The 21,505-nt window shown below is 34.0% G+C and overlaps 1 long non-coding RNA gene across 1 annotated transcript; it reads left to right on the top strand.

The window, feature by feature from the left end:
• The first annotated feature begins 7,845 nt into the window (after positions 1 to 7,845).
• On the top strand, positions 7,846 to 21,305 carry LOC150038695 (uncharacterized). The gene is made up of 3 exons (XR_016528091.1): positions 7,846 to 18,883; positions 20,855 to 21,015; positions 21,127 to 21,305. It is a non-coding gene; the product is annotated as an uncharacterized LOC150038695 (long non-coding RNA).
• The last annotated feature ends 200 nt before the right edge of the window (positions 21,306 to 21,505 follow it).

Here is a 21,505-nt window from a genome sequence, read left to right as displayed (position 1 = left end):
TGTCGTCAATAAAAGTAATGAAATATCTTTTACTGTTCCTAGTCAAGATGCCATCAAATTCACATAAATCAGAATGAATTAAATCTAGAGGCTCAGAAACCCTAACTACAGATTTATGCAGACTTTTAGTAATTTTAGCTTGACTATAGTACTCACATTTATCAAATTTATTCGGGGATAACTTAGGTATCATTTCCAGGCTAATCATGTTACTAATTAAATTTTTATTCACATAACAGAGTCTAACATGCCAAACATTCATAGAACACAACATATACACAAAAGATTTCATTTTATTAAGGTCTAAATTTAATTTGAACATTCCCTCAGTTGCACACCTTTTTCCTACGAATCATTATTTTTGGTAAGGGTATATAGGTCTGCCCCTATAGTTTGAGTAAACTCGGTTTTGTTGAGGAGATAACCCAGGACCAAATTCTTTCTTATCTCCGGAGTGTGTAGGACGTCCTTCATTGTAAGGGTCTTCCCAGAGATAAACTTCAGTTCCACCTTGTCGGTTCCAACAACTTTCATGGAGTGGTGATCCCCCAACAGAATATCCTTATCCTTAGTTTCAGTATAAGTTTTAAAAAGAATAAGGTCATGACAGACATGGTGTGTAGCGCTAGTGTCTATCTACCACCGTTCACAACTACCGATCACATTTACTTCTGTAATCATGTCGACTAACGGTTCTTCTGTCAGGTTCGCCTGACCAGCAGGACGACGTCTGTTCCTACAATTTCTAGCTATGTCCAGGTTTATTACAATTAAAGAAAAGGAACTGTACCATGTCTCCTGAAGAGGGCTGCTGTTTTTTCTATTGGTATTGGTTGCTGGAGCCACTATTCTGACCTTTACTCTTTGTCCCATTTGATTTTTGGTTAGGTTTTACTACGGTAGAGGTGGGTTTCCCAGGTACAACTTTCACCTCCTCCAAAATATATATATCAAACCACATAATAACTTTGGTTATACATATGCATGATAACCAACTTACCATACTATATTAAAATTTTCCAGGTACAACTTTGGCTATACATATAACTAATATACATATTATTCTTCATCAAATATGTTTTATACGCAACAAAATTTACATAATAAAGTGCTTATATCCAATAAAATTCATTTTTTTTACCAGTCATTCAAATCCAACATAACCATCAAATAAGACATTCATAACAAAATGGTTATAGGTACTAAAATGTTGATAAAACTGCACCATAATCGTGTATATTTATAGTTCAACAATTTCAATATCCTATCAAACCACAAAACAATTGTGCAATAGAATCAATATATATCTATTAAAGATATCTAAAACAACATATATAAAAAATATATGAACAAAATTAATTTCTAAACATAATATGTAAAACACATGTACATAAAATTATATGAATGATGAAGACATTTTCAATCCATGAAAAAATGATATAAAGAGGACTGTCTCTTCTAAAACGGAAAACACCAAAAATTGTGTGAGAATCAATAAAGAATGTGTATATATAGTAAAAATTATCTGAGTGAATGTTACAGGGTGGGAAAAATCCACAAAATTCTTCTTCTGATGTGATGAAAAGTAAAATTACAGAACCAACAATCAAAATTTTGAAATTAAAATATAAATTCAAAATGAATCTGAAATTTTGAAATACACAGCAGAATCCATTAAGAAGCGAAAGAAAATATTTAAAAATATTTGAAAATAAAAAAATCTCATACTGCAAATGTCAGAAAAATGAAAATTGCACCCAAAGAAATCACCAATATTCACAAATTGCACATTGGAACTTCACTCAATTGAAAATCAGACAAGTAATAAAAACCAGACTATTAACTAATTTTTTTATTAAGATCTTGATGCACGCGGTGCTATATGAAAACATTTTCTTCAAATTATTATTATTATATTCTGTTAGTGGATAAAATCAAACTAAACAAACAGATTAAAAATGAAGTTTTATTTATTATTACATGACGACAAAGGTTTTAGTTTTAAAAGAGAGTCAATAAGAATTGCAGATGCACGATGAATGAATTTTATCACACATAAGAGCTGGATGCACTAAATTTGTCTTAAGAGTGTTCCGAAGGCAAAAACACATGAAATTAAAACCAAACATATATATTAAAGATCTGAGTCCAACGAATTTACGTTATCTCCTTTAAGACAAATTTACTCACCCTAGTACCTGAGTTTAGAGAGTAATTGCCTCCTCAGATAGAACAGATCACCTTTCTTATGGATGTAGCACCCCGTCCACAAGATCAACGAACTAAACTTTGTGGATATACGGAACTTCCACAAATTTATAAAAAGGGAGGAAAGTTTTATGAGAGAAAAAATGCTTATGGAAAAAGTTAAGAAAACAAATTGAAAAAATAACCCATTTATAGACTAATTCATGGCCATTCGAATAGTCGTATCCTTTCTTCAATTTATGTTTTCATGTATGTTTACATGTTTTATATTAATGTGAAGCATGACATAATATGATTTCTATAGTCACTCATTGGGCAACTAGCTCATAGTTTTCCAATGTTTTCCTTTCCTAGATAGCAGTCAGATTCCTCAAGGTTGATCCTGCTGCTGCTTGCCACTGAAAACCCGATTAGCTAAAAGAATTTAGGTTAATGATCCATATCGATGTACACATGTTTTGAGGATTTTATTAGTAAAGTTTGGCCAACCTATAAATATTTTATCCATAGATATTATGTCATGGTTATTAAGCGTGTGATCATATAAAAATATATTGAGCCTTTCGGATGTGATCTAATTGTATAAGTTAATTTATCATGTTGGCACTTCAGGAGTGAAGTAAGAAGATAAAGATGGTAAGTGCTGGCAATAGGGCTAGTAACTGCTATCGTCACATCGTTTTCTAGGTTAAGAGGGTAATCTGGGAGGGGGTGTGACATTTCCATTACAACCATTAATTTGCAACTGGTTTTAATTAATTCAAAATTAATTAAAAAACTAATTTTTGAAATTTATTATAAAGTTTGAAAATTAAAACTAATGTAATTAATTTAATATATTTAATTAATAAATTAATAAAGCACCTAAGTTTAATATGAATCTAATTCATATAAATCATATTTAATTTCATAATTAAATATATTTAATCTATTCAATTTTGTTTAATTTCGATAAATTAAACGTTTAATTATATCCAATATAATTGTTCAAAACCCTAAATTCAATTTGAACATTTCAAATTGAAATTCAATTTAAACACTTCAAATTGATATCATTCGAAATTCATTCAATTTAAAAATTCAAGGTGTTCATGTTTTATGAGCTAGTAGAAGGAGGACCTACAGATCATGAGCTCCAACGATTTGAGATTAATTGACTACTTTTTAGACCAAATTAATCAATATTTGTTAACTATCAAGTCATCATTATAGCTCGATAGTTGCACTCTCCTCATTGTAGATATATTTGTGTCCACTTGATTTAACCATAATCAATAAATCAACCCTTCACAGGTTGTTCGTAATAATGGTTGGGTAAAATGTTGCTTTACCCTCGAAATTACGTTTTGCTCTTTAAGTTCCACTGATCCTCTAATGAACAATTGGTTTGTGATCCAATCATTAAACCGGATTCCTCTCAGGCCAATGAGAGGGTGGGGCCCTTATTCAAGACCCAAATTCAGCACTTAAGAGAACAACTATTCTCCTATCCATCAATTAGATAGGCGTGAATTTCATCTTGCACCCTATGTCTTCAGCTATCTACCCGGTCTTACTCCTAAAATGGGAGGCTTATTGAGTCGACGTTGTTGAGCCAACCCTCACCTATGTAAATCTAAGGATAATCCCGAATAAATAGGAGTACATAGTGTTGGGTTTTATGTCCTAAACTCGTGGCATGTAAACAATGGAGCTTATTCTGAAAATTCAATAAAGGTGTTATTGAATAGATCTATTGCTTGAATAGAAATCCAATAAACCTAAAAGTCCCTTGACTATTGGATGAGTACTTAAACTTATGTGGAGACATAAAGGTGGTTCGAGTAAATAGTCAAAATGATCTATAGTACATGGATAAGGTTGGGTACCTTATTCTGGTAACACTATTGGATACGGTCTGCTTTGTAGTTGTTATAAGTAGTTGTAAAGTACTACAAACGAAGTGATCCTAATTCGTTCATATTAGACATGAGGAGTGGGGGTGTCCTTGTGCAAAAGAGTTTGTACAAGATCGGACCACGAAATGAGTCATTCATAATGTTATTTACTGTTTAAGACTGACTATTTCAAAGCGATGGCCTAGGTAACTTGACCTTAATCCTGAGCTAACTATGAACCCGTTTATTCGGGATTGCCCTTAGATTTGCATAGGTGAGGGTTGGCTCAACAGCGCCGACTCAATATGACTCCATTTTAAGGGTAAGACCGGATAGATAGCTGGGAACATAGGGTGCAAGAGGGAATTCACTCCTACCCGATTTTGGGATAGTAGAGAGGTTGTTCCCTTAAGTGTTGATTCTGGGGCTTGACCAAGGGATCCCACCCTCTCATTTGGTATGAGAAGGACTCGGTTTTGTGATTGGATCACAAACAATTGTTCATTAGGGGATCAATGGGGACTTAAGGAACAAGAGGTAATTTTGGGGTCAAAACAGAGATTTGACCCACCCGTTATTACAAACAACCTGTGAAAGACTGACTTACTAATCATGGTTATATTGAGTGGACATAATATATCTACAGTGAGGGGAGTTCAACTATGGGCTTTAGTGGAGTGACCCATTAGTTAACGAATGGAGGTTAGATCGGTCTAATGAGTTTAGCCGATTAATCTCGGATCGTTGGAGTTCATGATCTGTAGGTCCATGAGGTCCCCCTACTAGTTCGGAAATGGATTAGCTCTAAAGTAGTGTGATAAGTTAATTTGAAACGTTCAAATTAGAATCAAACGGAAATGGAGAAAATATATTTAAATATGATTTAAATATATGAAGATGAATTTGTGTAAAAATTAAGTTAATATTGGATATTTAATTAATTAAAATTATTTAAATTGTTTAAATAACTATTTATTAATTTTATTAGAAAATTAATTTGTAAAATTAATAAGTTTTGATTTTAGAAATAAAATATGATTTTAAAATCAATTTTGGATTTTTGAAAATTGAAAAATTACACAAAACTTGAAAAATGGGGTTTTCAAGTTCATCTTCAAACTTGCTCACAAGGAACCCACCACCTCTTCTTTGGTTTACTCCAAGCATGAGTTGCATCCCATGCAGCACATCACTTTGCATGATAATCTGTAATATATTGAAGAGATTGGAGTGAAGAAAAGAGGATGAACCGACTGAATTTTTACTGAAAAATTTGGATGAAGAAGGTATTCTTCAATGGGTTGGTTCAATGAGTTTTCTCCATATTCCCTTTGATTCTAGTTTATTTTGAGTCCCACAACTCAATCTAGAGCACCAAGAGGATAGTAGGAAAGATCTTGTGGTGGTCTACACAAGGATTGAGAGAATTTTGCAGTTGGAAATAGAGATTTTGTTTGTTCAGCCAAGGTATGTTCTTGAAACCCATTAAACTCTGTTTTTAGCATGTTTCTTTTCAACCAAAATTAATGAATTAGAATGCTTATGGATCATGTTCCCTTTAGCTGCATGATGGTGTTGATCCAATACATAGTTAGCTCAGGATTAAGATCGAGTTACCTAGGTCATCTAAGCGAACTAGTTAGGCTTAAATAGTAAACAACGTGATAAAGTAAGAGTGACTTATTTCTTGGTCCAATATTATGAAAACTTATTGCATAGGATGCCCCCACTCCTCATGTCAATACATGAACGAATCAGGATCACTTCGTTTGTAGTACCTTACAATACATTGTAACAACTACATAGTGAGTTGCATCTGATAATGTTACTAGAATAAGGCACTATACCTTATTCGTACACTATATATCATTTTGACTATTTATTTGAACCTGATCTACTTTTATGTCTCCACATAAAGTTCAAGTATTCAAATAATAGTCATGGATCTTAGCTTATTGGATTTAATCCTTACAAGTGCAATTTACAAATTCAATAACAACTTTATTGAAATAACATCTTTATTGATAATAGAAAATGTTTACTCTACAAATAGCGAGTTTTAGGACATACAACCTAACAAACTCCCACGTGGACTAAAATTCCAGTGGATAAATTGTTGGGGTTGATGCCTTCAATCTCGTAGGGTTCTATAGTTTGTAAACATTGTATGAACAAACTCCTATTTGATTAATAAAATATATGATATTTTATTCACTTTGTCTATAAAATATGTGATATTTTAGTTGCATTAACCATAAACCAATAAACTAACATCCAAGGCTATGATTGTAACTTGAAAATGTATGTGGAGGCATACAGGTGAATCATGTTTAAGTGATAACCTAAATGGTTTGTATAGATGGATAAGGTTGGGTATCTTATCCTGGTGACACTACAAGTATGGCCCGCTTTGTAGGTGTTACAATTGTTGTAAAGTGCTACAAATGATCTGATCCTAATCATTTATGTATTAGACATGCAAGCGGGGATATTTTATACAAAGAAGTTTGTATAAGACCAGACCATGAAATGTTTTATAACACCTTTCATAATAGAGATTTTCATTTCACTAAGATGACCATAGGTAACATGACCTGAATCCTGAGTGAGTTATGAACTTCCGCCTGTGAGGGCGATTCTTTGATTTGTATGGGTGAGAGTGGTCAGATCGTTGACTCAACAAGCCTACCATTTTGGGAACACGGCTACACAAGATGGAATTCACCTTTTCTTTGAAGTAGGGGTAAGTAGTTAAATTGCTCCCTTAAAGGTTGATTCCGGGTCTTGAACAATGTGGTGCCACATCCTCTCCTGGCCCGAGAGGGGTTTAGTCAGAGTAGGACTATGATATATTGTTCATTAGAGAAATCAATGGTATTTAAGAAGTTAGATATAACTACAAGGGTAAAACGGTAATTTGGCCCAGCTGTACTTACGAGCAATTTGTGAAGGGCCATCGTACTGTTGATTGATTATATCCAATGGACACAGAAATATATCTGTAGTGCGAAAAGTGTAGTTGTTGATTTTTAGTAGAGTGCCCGATAGTTAACGAATGGTGATTAATGTAATTAAAGAGTTTAATTAAATTATTCATGTATTGTTGGAGCTTTAAGCTATAGGTCCATAAAGTCCCCTTGGTAGCTTAAAAGAATTTAATAGAGAATCAATTTTTAAATTAATTTAAATTAATAAGAGGAATTTAATTATATATGATATAATTAAATTGTTTCAATTATATATGATATAATTATCATAATGTATTTGATACATTATGGTTTAAAAGGAGAAAAATATTTGAATGAGATTCAAATATATTTCTATGAATGTGACTCATAGTTGCTAAATTTAATATAAATATGATTTATATTAAATTCCATAAAATAGAGAAAAGAAAATATAGTTTATATTGTATGTGATACAATATTAAAATTATAGGTTATACGTTATATTTGATATAATATATAACTTAATATAAATATAATATGATAAGTTAGTTATCATATTTATTTATATTATTTTATTATTATTTGAATAATAGCTTCCCATCTTTTCTCTCCGACCACCTTCGTGGATAGTTATTATTTTATAGTAAAAGGAACAAAAGAAAATTTTTGTTTTTCTTCTTCCTTAAACGATTTGCAATTATTGAACGATTGAGAAAGCTTCTGTGTTCTCGATTTCTTGAGAGCTTTCTCAATCTTCTTCTTCCTCCACCCAAACTATTCCTCCTAACCAAAATAGTCAGAGTCCACCACTCCTGGGTTCTCATCCTGAGAATATCAAGGTCTCTTTGTGGTAGTGTCTGGGTTACTGTTCAAGAAAATCTTGAAGAAGGTCTTTAAGAAGTTATTGGTTCGTGAATGTTCGAGAGAGGTTATGTGAAGAAGAAAGGTATTTAAAGGTAATGTATCTTGGAACCCTTTTTGTGTAAAAAGCATGTTGTAGTTAAATGTAAATGCATATCTTCTTGTATGTTTACTATAAGTTTTAGTTTTCAATAATTAATGAAATTTGGACGATCCGCTTCCGCTCAACGATCTCCTCACTAGAGTTCCTTCATTAATATATACAATGTTGAGTTCAATTAGAGAAAACAAAAAGAATAAATACAATAAACTAGGGCATCAGATACCCATTATTTCTTCCAGTTACCTTAGTAGAAAGTATCTCGTAGTCCTAGTCTCACTTGGTGACCCTCGAACAATTTAGCCAAGAGGGCCTTTGTAAATGGATCAGCTAATTTATCTTTGTGAGGCTATTTGCGTGACAATCACGTTTCCTCTATATATAATCTCCCTAATAAGATGGTACTTTCGTTCGATGTGCTTTCCACGTTTATAGCTTCTAGGTTCCTTTGAGTTTGCAACTGCTCCACTGTTATCACAATATAAAGTGACAGGTAGGTGCATATTTGGAACCAATTCCAAGTTAGTTAGGAACTTTCTGAGCGATACTGCTTCTTTTGCTGCTTCACTTGCAGCTACATACTCAGCTTCCATTATGGAGTCAACAATACAACTTTGCTTGGTACTCTTTCATACTATTGCTCCTCCATTTAAAGTGAATACTAACCCGGAAGTTGAATTCCTTGAATCAATATCGGCTTTGAAGTCAGAATCAGTGTATCTAGTAAGGATTAAATCCTTAGCACCATACACGAGCATATAATTTCTCGTTCTCCGAAGATACTTGAGGATGTTCTTAATGGCAGTTTAAGATCATATCCTGGATTGGATTGAAATCTGCTGACTATTTTGACTGCATAGCATATGTCAGGATGAGTACACAACATGGCATACAATAAGCTCCCTACTGCTCATGCACATGGAATTCGTTTCATAACCTCAACATCTTGAGGTGTCTTAGGACTTTGTTCCTTAGACAGATGAATTCCATGTGTGAAAGGCAACATTCTTTTCTTGGAATTTTTCATTTTATATCTAGACAATATCTTGTCTATATAAGATGCCTAAGATAATGCTAAAGTTCTGTTTTTTCGGTTTCAAATTATTTGGATCCTAAGAACATATTGCACTTCACCCAAATCTCTCATTTGGAATTGCGTAGCAAGCCATCTCTTGACGTCAGCTAGAAATTCTACTTCATTTCTACGAGTAGAATATCATCAACATACAGAACCAGAAAAGCAACAGTTTTGTTAAGATTTTCTTGTAAACACAAGGCTAGTCAACATTTTGGTTAAAGCCATAAGATATGATCGCAGTGTAAAATCTTATATTCCAGGATCGAAACGCTTATTTCAATCCATAAATGGACCGATTAAGTATGCAAACCTTTTGCTCTTGACCCCGTTTAATAAATCCTTCTAGTTGAGACATATAGATACTCTCCTCAAGATAGCCATTTAGGAAGGCTGTCTTGACATCCATTTGCTAGATTTCATAATCATAAAATGTAGATATGGACATGAGTATTCTAATATATTTATCATGGCAACTGGAGAGAAGGTTTCTTCATAGTCCACAAGGTTTCTTCATAGTCCACCCCCTCTCTTTGGATAAACCATTTTACCACAAGCCTAAATTTGTAGGTTTATACCTTTCCAGCTTGGTCTCATTTTCTTTTGTAAATCCACTTACAACCGATGGGTTTTACCCATTCTAGTGGATCTACAAGATCCCAGACTGAATTGAAGTACATAAACTCCATTTTAAGATCCATGGCTTTAACCCACTGTTCTTTATCCACATCTTCTATTGCTTGTTTGAAAGTTAATTGATCCTCTAAACCATCATCGGGTATAATGACTTGAGTTTTAATTAAACCCATGTATCGATCAGGTTGTTGCACAACCCTCCTACTACGTCGAGGCACTCTCAACTCTTGAGAATGACATGGAGTACCAGTTTCATCAACAACTCTTGTTGATGGATTTTCGCGATCTACAACTCTTGTTGATGCCCTTGTCGTTTCTCTAGTTATTTCATCTATTACTAGCCTAATGCGAGGTTAGTGATTCTTGATGTGGTCTTCCTCTAGGAAAGTTGCATTTGTCATTACAAATACTTTATCTTCCTAAGGATCATAAAAGAAACCACCTTTTGTCTCTTTAGGGTGACCTAAAAATAGACATACCTTTGAACGATGTTCCAACTTTTTAGGATTTTGCACCAACATATGTGTTGGGCATCCCCAGATTCTGATGTGACGTAAACCACCTTTACATCCTCTCCATAGCTCGCAAGGTGGTTTAGAAACACTTTTCGAGGGAACCATGTTCAAAATACTATAGTCTGAACTGCATAACCCCAAAAAGAACTTGATAACTGGGTATAACTTATCATAGAATGAACCATGTCTAACAAGGTTCTATTTCACCTTTCTACCACACCATTTTGTTGTGGTATGCTAGGTATTGTGAGTTGTGACTAGATTCCGTATTCTATCAAATAGTCCTGAAATTTCAAGTCTATATACTCAGCATTTCAATCTAATCTAAGTGTTTTAAGCCTTTTACCTAATTGGTTCTCAACCCCAGCCTTATATTCCTTGAACTTTTCAAGTGTTTTGGACTTATGATGCATTAGGTAAATGTAGCCATACCTTGAATAATGATCGATGAAATATTTATACCCTCCTCTAACTTCAACATTCATTGGACCACAAAGGTCTGAATGTACTAGCTTCAAGGGTTCTTTGGCTTTAAGACCTTTTCCAGAAAAAGATCTTTTATTCATTTTACCCGCAAGGCAAGATTCACATGACAGTAGTGAACTGTCTTCTAACTGATTTAGATGAACGTACTTCACCAATCTCTCAATCCTGTTGAGATTTATGTAACCAAGTCTCAAGTGTTAAAGATATGCATTTAGAGAAACTTTCCTTTTCTTATTTTGAGTCTTAGTTGTTTTAAACATTTCTATGTTCAAAACGTCTTTTACCTCAGTCAGTTTTAACATGTACAAGTTATTTTCTAATTTTGAAAAATAAATATTAATATCTTTTGAAGTAATGAACACTTCATTATCTTCAAAATAAACTTTGTAATATCATTCTAACAAACATAAGACGGATATTAAATTCATTTTCATAGAAGGAATATAATAAACATTTTCAAGTAAAATGTACCTATCTTCTATAAATAACTTCATATCTCCCACTGCTTTAGCTGAAACAACCTCCCCGGTCCCTACCTTAAAGGTCGCTTCGCCTTCTGTAAGTTGTCTCCAAGTACTAGTTTCTTGAGAGAAAATACAGATATGATTAGTAGCACCTGAATCTATTATCCAGATCTTTTTATCACTTTCCACTAAGGATGTTTCAATGACTAGTAAATCATATTTACTCAGTCATTCGAATTTTTCATTCTCATTTATATTGTGAGGGCTATGTGTTGGCTAAAGGAAGAGGAAGACACCTTGAGTTGCGATGAAGTAAAGATTGCGGAAATAGTGTGAGGAAAAGACACTTGGACATGCGGCCAAGTAGGAGATGTCGGCCTTGGAGAGATTCGACACGCCTATAAATAGGGATATGGACTTCAGATGAGAAGTCAAATTCCCTTCAAAGGACATTAGAAATAGCGTATGAGGACTAATTGGGAGGAGACTATGCAATTATGGAAGAACGCATGCGTTGGTAGCAAACACCATGCGTCGGTCATGAAGTTCCAAGAGGAGGAGATGCTGTTGGATAGGAAGGTCTGGAAGTAGCATCAATTTGGGACGAGGAGTTCTCCCAAAATACTCGTGTGTTTGGAGTGATTTTAAAGTCATCTGAAAGCTAAAAGAGTCTAGTTTTTCGGGTAGGGCTACTGGAGAAGAAGCTTCAAGGAATCGAGCGGAGAATGAGGAATAAATAAAAGGGTCGAGCTGTCGGGTAAGCTGGGCCAGTCTTGATGCTTTGAAGATTTCGGCCAAACCACGAGGAATTCTGAGTTAAGATTTTGGAGTAAGCTTCCTGGGACATATTAAAGCATATTTGTAGAAGGAAGTAACTCTAGATAAAGCCTATAACGATGAGTAATCTGAGCTTTAAATTGAATCTTGAAATTAGGGTTCAAAAGAGGAGCCCGGGAAGATCAAAAACTTCTAAGAGAAAGATTCATATCCTTACCAAGGTGAATAGTACTTTCCTTTAAGTCTTAAGCATATGTTTTAAAGTAAATTTTTTATGTTTATGTTATGAATGAGTACCTAGCATGAGAATGAGATTATGTGATCGGGATGGTCAGGGGGTCAATAGACCTAGTTCCTGAGCCCGAAAGAAAAACCTCACGGGATGGTCAGGGGACCGAGAGGTCTAGTTCCTGTGCCTGTGGGAGGATCCTCGTATGAGATGGTCAGAGGGCCAATAGGCCTAGCTTTTGAGCTCATGAGCGGGGAGCTATATGCACATAGGAGACATTGGGAATAAAAGGGAACGCAAAAGAGTAAGCGTTTATGTTTAGTAACAGTTAACTATCTACCGTGTGTGTGTAGGTAGGTAACAAACTCATTCTAAGTAGTTATCAGTTTAGCTATCTACCGTGCGTATAGATAGAGTTGAGAACATACCCATTCGAAGCTGAGGTTTGAATGTAACCTCGTATTTATGATATGCTTGTTATTTATGAGTTGAAATAAACTTTAGAAGTTGCTTACCACTCACTGAGCTTTGTGAAGCTCATTTTTTTCTTTCATGTTTTTCTTCCCAAGTAGCAAAAGGTGAGAAGTTCTAGGGTACTGCTAAGGTCAAGGTCTGGCACAAGCCACAGTTCACTTCTGGGGGGTTTTACAGTTGTTGTTGTAAATTTTGTAGTTAAGTCTTGGAGTTGTATAAACGTTACATTGTTGTGAATTAAAATTGGCCTACTTATTTAGTTGTTGTTTATCTCCTTGACTTAAAGTTTACCGAGAGTAAAGAGGTTCAGATGGATTTTAGGTATCACAAAAGGGTGGTATCTGTGATCCCTCATGCCTCTCCTCGGACTCAGGAGTGCAGGCTCGGGGTGGGGTGTGACAATTTTGGCCTTGAACACCACCTGGTCTCATGAGCATTTTAGAGAATTCGCTTTAAAATTATCATAAAAGCGACCCCTTCACATTCACATGGGTGATTCCTATAAAGAACATTGATATGCTCTTTTCATAAATATTTATTCAACAACTTATAGAAATCATTAAAAACACAATGCTTACCCTAAAACCAAACTTGCACTGTCTCATCATCCTTAGAATAGGTAAGAAAAAGAAATTTAACACAGTACTCTCTAAGTTATCTAGAGGTCGGTTTTCCCGTTGAACCTAGATCTTGGGATCTCCAATCAACTAGGTCGAGTTGCCTCTCTGGTTAACTTATTAAAATTAAAGGCTTTAATTCTCATTCTCCTTGATGAACTTTCAACTAACTCTCTAGTTAAGTATTTTACAAGTGGATCCGTAACATTATTTTTTGACCTTACAAAGTGAAGTGTGATAATTGCACTAGAAAGTAGTTGTCTACTTGCATTAAGGCTTCATCATATATGTAAAGACTTATTATTATTTACTAAAGAGGTACATGTTGTATTCATTGTAGGAATACTATACAAATATAATGTTTGTGTTTTACCAATGCATAGCCTTCTTAAAGTCTTATGTTATTGTGGGGTATTTGGGAAAAGTGACTATTTTCCAATTGATAATCGAAGGTTAAGAATATCCTATAACAATTTAAAAAGAGGTTCGGATATGTTTGAGTTGGCTACAAAATTTTTGTTTGGTATTCGTAAAGTGTGAATACAACCTAAACCTCTTTAGTAAATAATAATATGTCTCGACAGATGTGACGAAGCTATAATACAATTAGAAAATTACTTTCTAGTGAAATTATCACAATTGACTTTTGTAAGGAAAAAAGGTAATATTGTGGATCCACTTGTAAAAGGCCTAACTAAAGAGTTTGCAAGGAGAATGAGATTAAAGCCTTTAATTTTAAAAGTTTAACTAGAGAGGCAACCCGACCTAGTTGATTGGAGATCCCAAGATCTAGGTTCAACGGACAAACCGACTTCTGGATAACTTAGTGAGCACTATGTTGATTTTTTTCTTACCTATTCTAAGGATAATGAGACAGTGCAATCGTGGTTTTAGGGTAAGCATTGTGCTTTTAATGATTTCTATAAGTTGTTGAATAATTATTTATAAAAAGAGCATATACGGTGTTTTTTTTATAGGAATCACCTATGTGAGTGTGAAGGGGCCACTTCTATGAGAATTTTAAGGTGAATTCTCTAAAACACTCATGAGACCAAGCGATGTTCAAGGCCAAAATGAATAAAAGGATGAGAACAAACTTTGTTATAGTGAGAAACTGTGAGACTTCAATTATCTTAGCTTACTCTAGAACAGCTGACAGTTCAAGGTATCAAGTCCACTGATTAGCTAAGTAAACTCGATTGATGTTCACTAGTGAAAGTTCAAAGTGTTTACTACTTATCTCAATGTAGGTTCTTCGTTGGAAAATACCAAACATTTTGTTGTACCTTCTATCCTAAATTATCAACTTACCATTTATAGGGGGATTGTTAGAATAAATGGTTTGTAACTCTTCATGTAGGGTTACATCTTTTCAATTCCATGAGTTGTATTCTTTGATAAATGGTAGCATTCTTTCATAAAAAAACCAATTTGAATAAAGGACACAACTATTCGAATGGCCACAAATTAGTCTATAAGTATATCATTTCTTCAATTTGTTTTCTTAACTTTTTCCATAAGCATTTTTCCTCTCATAAAACTTTCCTCCCTTTTTATAAATTTTTGCAAGTTCGGTATATCCACAAAAGTTTAGTTCGTTGATTTTGTGGTTGGGATGCTACTTCCATAAGAAATGTGATTTGTTCTATCCTGTGGAGCAATTATTCTCTAAACTCAGGCACTAGGGTAAGTAAATTTGTCTTAAGGAGACAATGTGAATTCATTAGGCTCAGACCTTTAATATATATTAAGACAAATTTCAAAATTTATATTCTTGCCTTCATTACTTTTCTGATGTAAAAAGTTGTTTATTTTTTTTTAGAAATATTGTTTTTCAAGATTTCTCTCTCTCTATCCTTCAAAGAAATGGTGGGGTTTTTTTTTTTCATTAATGAAAAAAGAATCCTTTCTTCCTAAAATACATTTCTCTCTTCTCTCCTCCAAAAAAAAAAAGGTAAGTTGATAATTTTTTTCTTCTTATTTTTGGTAAATCAATCTTATTTCTCTTAGAAAGGGTTGGCTGTTCTTTTTTATGTTGGAATAATTTTTTAGCTTCCTTTTTCGTTGCTCTTTGTGTGAGATTTATATTCTAGGATGAGCTTACCTTGTGTGGAGTTTTGTTTTGGCATAAGGTTCGTCTATTTAAGAGTGAGAAGTTAGTTAGGTCATACACACCTTCCTTAGAGCAAGTCTTATTTGAGATTTTATTCCCTCTATCGTCTATCAAGTATTTGATCATTTTTATGTGTGTGAGTTTGGTTTCTTATTCCATTTGATTTGTGTATCAACCTATTCGTAATAAGTAAACACTGGTTGATATCTCAACCAAGAAAGGGAGTTTCTTGAACCTAAGTCTACAAGAGGAGCTTGTAGTTGATTCATCTTGAAGATCAACATCATCAACAAATAACTATAAATCAATAAAAGGGAGTTTTTCTTTCTTTCTTTTTTTTTTTCGTTTGGTATTTGATTTCATAAGTTTGTAACTTTGTGACTGATTTTCAAGTGAATTATTTTTTTCTCTGGGCGTAGCCTCGTGGTTTTTTCTTTAGATTGTGGAGTTTTTCCATGTATAAAATCTCTTATGTTAATCCTCTTCCGTTGTTGTCATACATACTGTTGTGTTCAATTTATTAGTTCAATTAACTGGATTAGTTCAATTAATTGGATTAGTTTATAAGACTTATACAATTGTGAACTAATTAATCTATCACATCAACTCTTGAGTTTTTAAAGATTTTTTTTTAAATACATGGGTAATTTTAAATATATAAGATTTTAGTTCCCACAATTGGTATTTGTAAGAATTAACTACATATAAGCAGAAGCAATTTGGATTTTAAACACTCTAATTGATGGAACACGAGACATACGCAGTGAAAAAATGATCTAATTACACTCTAATTGCTTTTAATTAAAAGGGAAATAACATGCACATTAAAACTAGGGTTATTTGAAACCTTACCTTTGAAGCTCCTGAAACTCGCTTTTCCTCGCTGAATCTCGACTCGAACTCTTCCGGACCACCACTAAAGCTAACCTACTATCCTCTAAACTCAGAACCGGGTTGTGGAACCCGATGGATGAAGAAACCTGAGAGAGAGAATGAGATGGAAAAGAAATGGAATAAACTTAGAACAGTTTGATAGAATTATTCGAATTGTTCAAATTAGGTGAAGAGAGAAAAACCGACAAGTATATGTGATATAATGGTCAGTTTTTTAGTTTAGAGATACAACTTTGATATTTAAATGTGATTTAAATATCAAGAATATGAATATGTTCATATTCGAAAGCTCGGAAATAATGGAAATGGTCAAAGATGTAAAAAGTCAAAGAGTTGACTTTTGACTTTGAAAAGTCAAACTCTAACCGAACTTACATTCAAATGTGATTTGAATTTCGAGATGAATGTGGATTCATGCTCGGGAGGTCAAAATTAATCAACACGAAAAAAATGATACAAAATAAAAATGTTGACTTGGTCAACATTTTGACTTTGACAAAATGACTATTTTGCCTTTTGACTAAAGTTAGTGGGAAAATCCAAAATTTTGTTGGATAATTCCACTAACAAAATAGTGAGCTAGGTGTTGACTTATAGTGGAGACATTAAGCCCACTTAGATAGTGGATTCTAGGTGTTGGGTTTTGATGAAGTAGTTTCATGCAATTTTACATGGCCCTTTTCTATAAATATGGGCTTTTGAATTTGGATTTAAAAACTTTTGCCATTTTTTGCCAAAATTGTTTTCAAATTTGGGCTGAAAAAAAAAACATTATTTTGAGAAAAATTCAAAACCCAAACCTAACCCAAATTTCCATCTGCTTTTCCATCTCTTTATCTCTCTCGGATTCTTCATCCATCGGGTCCCACAACCCAGTTCTGAGTCCAGAGGATAGTAGGTCAGCTCTAGTGGTGGTCCAAAAGAGTTCGGGTCGAGATTCAACGAATAAAAGCGTTTTGGGAGCTTCAAAGATAATTTTTAATTTACTGTTTTTCCTTCAATTGCATGCTAATTTCCTTTTAATTAAAAGCAATTAGAGTGTAATTAGGTCATTTTTCCGCTGCGTATGTCTCGTGTTCAGTCTTATGTAAACTCTTTACATAGGATGCCTCCAATTTCCTGTCTCCACATGAACGATTTAGGATCACATCGTTTGTACTAACTACAAAATGGGCCGCATCCATAGTGTCCCCAGAATAAGGCGCCTAACCTTATTCATATACTATAGACCATTTTGACTATATATTTGAACTTGATCTACATTTATATCACTACATAAAGTTCAAACTACATTAAATAGCCTTAGGACCTTAGTTTATTGGATTCAAGATTACAATTTCAATAACAATTTTATCGAAAAAACAAAACAGAATATGTTTATTAATTTACAAACTACGAGTTTTAGGACATAAAATCCAACAAATTCCCACTTGGACTAAAACTCCTAGTGGAGTATCACAATGTTAAATTTAAGTGAGAAACATATGAGTACAATAAACATATGAATACAATAAACTAGGGCATATACCCAAAAGTTTGGTATCATGACCCAGCCGAGATTACGAACAACCTGTGAAGGATTTTACTAATCATGGTTATATCATATGGACACAAATATATCTAAGTGAGGGGAGTGCAACTACGGGACTATAGTGAAATGACCCGTTAGTTAACGAATATTGATTAGCTCCGTCTAAAAGAGTTTTAGCCAGCTAATCTTAGATTGTTGGAGCCCATGATCTATAAGTCAATTAGGTTCCCTTACTAGCTCATATGGAATAAACTTAGAACAGTATGATAGAATTATTTGAATTGTTCAAATTAGGTGAAGAGAGAGAAATCGACAAGTATATGTGATATAATGGTAGGTTTTTCAGTTTAGAGATACAGCTTTAATATTTAAATGTGATTTAAATATCAAGAATATGAATATGTTCATATTCGGAAGCTCAGAAATAATGGACATGGTCAAAGATGTAAAAAGTCAAAGAGTTGACTTTTGACTTTGAAAAGTCAAACTTTGACCGACCTTATATTCAAATGTGATTTGAATTTCGAGAAAATGAATTCGGATTCATGCTCGGGAAGTCAAAATTAGACAACACCGAAAAAATCATAAAAAGTCAAAATGTTGACTTTTTGGTCAAAGTTTGACTTTGACAAAATGACTCTTTTGCCCTTTGATTAAAGTTAGTGGGAAAATTCAAACTTTTGTTGGATAATTCTACTAACAAAATAGTGGGCTAGATGTTGGCTTATAGTGGAGACATTCAGCCCACTTAGTGGATTCTAGGTGTTGGGTTTTTATGAAATTGTTTCATGCAATTTTGCATAGCCCTTTTCTATAAATATGAGCTTTTGTTTGGATTAAAAACTTTTGCCCTTTTTTGCCAAATTAGTTTTCAAAATTGGGCTGTTAAAAAAAAGAAAGCCTAAACCAAAAGAAATTCCATTTCTTTTCCATCTCATTCTCTCTCTCGGGTTTCTTCATCCATCGGGTCATGGGACCCGGTTCTGAGTCCAGAGGATAGTAGGTCAGCTCCAGTGGTGGTCCAGAAGAGTTCGGATCGAGATTCAACGAGGAAAAATGAGTTTCGGGAGCTTCAAAGGTAAGGTTTAAAATAACCCTAGTTTTAATGTGCACGCTATTTTCCTTTTAATTAAAAGCAATTAGAGTGTAATTATGTCCTTTTTCTGCTACATATGTCTCGTGTTCCATTATGTGGTATTAGAGCATGCTTTAATTACGCTCAATTGCCTTTGGTGGGTGTTTTTTTCCTTTCTATTCAAAGGTTGAATGAAATATGGACTAAAGTGGATTTATTATGATTTTGGCACTGTTTTTCTTTAAATTTCTTGTGGAAATTTGTAATTGCTCACATGTTTATGAGCATTAATGTGTGAAAAAAGGGTCTATAAATTTTTTGAGTCATTAATGTGTAATTGCTCACCTGCTCGCGCTTCTGTGCTCCACGACCCATGATTTTCGTTCGCTTGACCCACCCGCGCTTCCGTTGACTGTGCCAGTGCACGTTGACCAGTCGGTCTGGACCGGTCGATTTGATAGGTTCAACTTAGTTTTTGGTGTTTTTGGGCCGGTTCGAGTGGTTTTTGAGCAGTTCCAGATGGTTCAAAGTGTTTGAAGCCGGTTCCAAGAAGCTGGTTGCTATTTTTTGTAATAAATAGTTATTTATTTGTTTTTAATGCCAAAATCGGTCAACTTTAGTGTTCTTACCTATTATGCATGTGATGTATAATGTTGTTTGATTATGTGTGCATATAGTATGCCATATAGTTTTAAAACCCCACCATAGGAAAAGCATGTGACATGCATTTGTTATATCTTATAAGTGTTATAAAATATATACTATGCATGCTTTGTTTTAATATAAGTGTTATATTAAAGCATATTTATTTGAAGGAAGAATGTTATATATGAATGCTCTAGGGATATAATTGTTATAATTTATTTTATAATTGTTATAAAATAACCTAGACTTCTAAAATCTATAACAAAGATAAGATGCATGCTTATTTAGGGTTAACCATCGAGCAATCCCAATTTTCATAGAAAATAGGTCGATATCTTGTAAAACTGAAGTTACAAGAAAACTCACCTGGCAGATCTTGGCAAAAAGTCATATAAGATGACTAAGGTTGAAGGTTTTTAAGTTGACGGTTCACGGAATACCTACTACCTGGAGATCGAGCCGGTGTCTGAGTTAGGTTAAACCGATTTTATGAGCATGCGTGAGTGGTGTGAGGTAATAAAATTTGTTTATCACCTAGACATCGTAGGTTAAAAATCCAATATACAAGTTATACTCGGATGAATCACCTAGACTTAGGATATGTTTAGTTAGCCGAAATGTATCGCTAAGTATTTTATACCCTAACCGTCTAGAACACTTCAGCTGGAGAGAAGTAATGTACTTTTAGCTCTAGCGTCCCTAAGAGTTCACACCGTGAGATTCATGCTTGGTTTTGGGTCGCCCTGGGAGCGGACTCCATTCGAAGAGTATTTGCATGAGTCAATACCAAGGTGAATAAGGAAAGTTGTTCATATAGGTGGGAGAAGGAAGTGTGTCAACACATCCTATGGTCTCTTCCATTAGGTCGCACCGTGAGATTTCTATAATGTGCCTACATGTCTGCCTGGAGTGACCTTACCAATCGGAGGGTTTTATTATAGGATTCGGAACTCTGTGAACTCTAGAAATTGATAAGGTTTCTCAGGTTAGTTTTCATTCTTGTCTTTCCAACTTCGGGAGCATAATGATTCCGATCTTTGAAGTCTGAAAATGGAGGGTCACACTTACGAGAATTACTAAGTGTTAGTAAATTATTGACCAAAGTAGCGATAACTGAGCTGCTATAGGAATAAGAGTTATTCTGGTGATAGTATCTAGTCAAGATAGTCTTGGTTCAATGGAGAAATAGTCGATCACCCTTCGGTGAAGGTTATTCTAAACCATTGAAATATCGTTTTAAAATATAATAATGAAGGGTACATTATTAGTTTTTTTGCTAAACTTGATTGGATTTAAAAGATTAATGTTGGGATATGTTTTTCCTTTCAGCATGACTAGCTCTTTAGTTTAACTATTAGCCTCTGAAAAACTTAACGGCGACAACTACTCAACATGGAAAACAAATCTGAATTCAACACTAGTAATAGATGACCTAGGATTTGTCTTAACTGAGGAATGTCCTCAGGCCCCTGCCTCGAAAGAAACACAAGGTAAATATGATTTACTAGTTACTGAAACATGTTTAGTGGAGTATGATACCTCAACTTGGATATTGGATTTAGGAGCCACTAATCATATTTGCTTTTTTTTTTTTTTTTCAGGAAACTAGTTCCTGGAAAAAGCTTGAAGAAGGCGAGATCACCCTCTCGGCCGAAGCAGTGGGAGACTTGAAGTTGTTTTTCAACAATAGATATATCATACTTAAAGATTTTTTGTATGCTCCTAAAATGAGACAGAATTTAATATCTATCACATGTATAGTGGACAAATATATAAAATATCTTTTGAAGTTAATGAAACGTTCATTTTCAGAAAAGGTATTCAAATTTTTTCTGCTATACTTGAAAACAACTTATATAAGTTAAGACCAACTAAAGCAAAATTTGTCTTAAATACTGAGATGTTTAGAACAGCCGAAACTCAGAATAAAAGACAAAAAGTTTCTTTCAATGCCTATCTATGGCACTTAAGACTTGACTA

Source organism: Benincasa hispida, chromosome 1 (assembly GCF_027475165.1).
Source record: "Benincasa hispida cultivar pf3 chromosome 1, pf3_genome.v1.1, whole genome shotgun sequence".
Taxonomy (NCBI): domain Eukaryota; kingdom Viridiplantae; phylum Streptophyta; class Magnoliopsida; order Cucurbitales; family Cucurbitaceae; genus Benincasa; species Benincasa hispida.
Note: the sequence above shows the minus strand (reverse complement) of the source record. Positions and strands in the feature narration are given on the sequence as shown.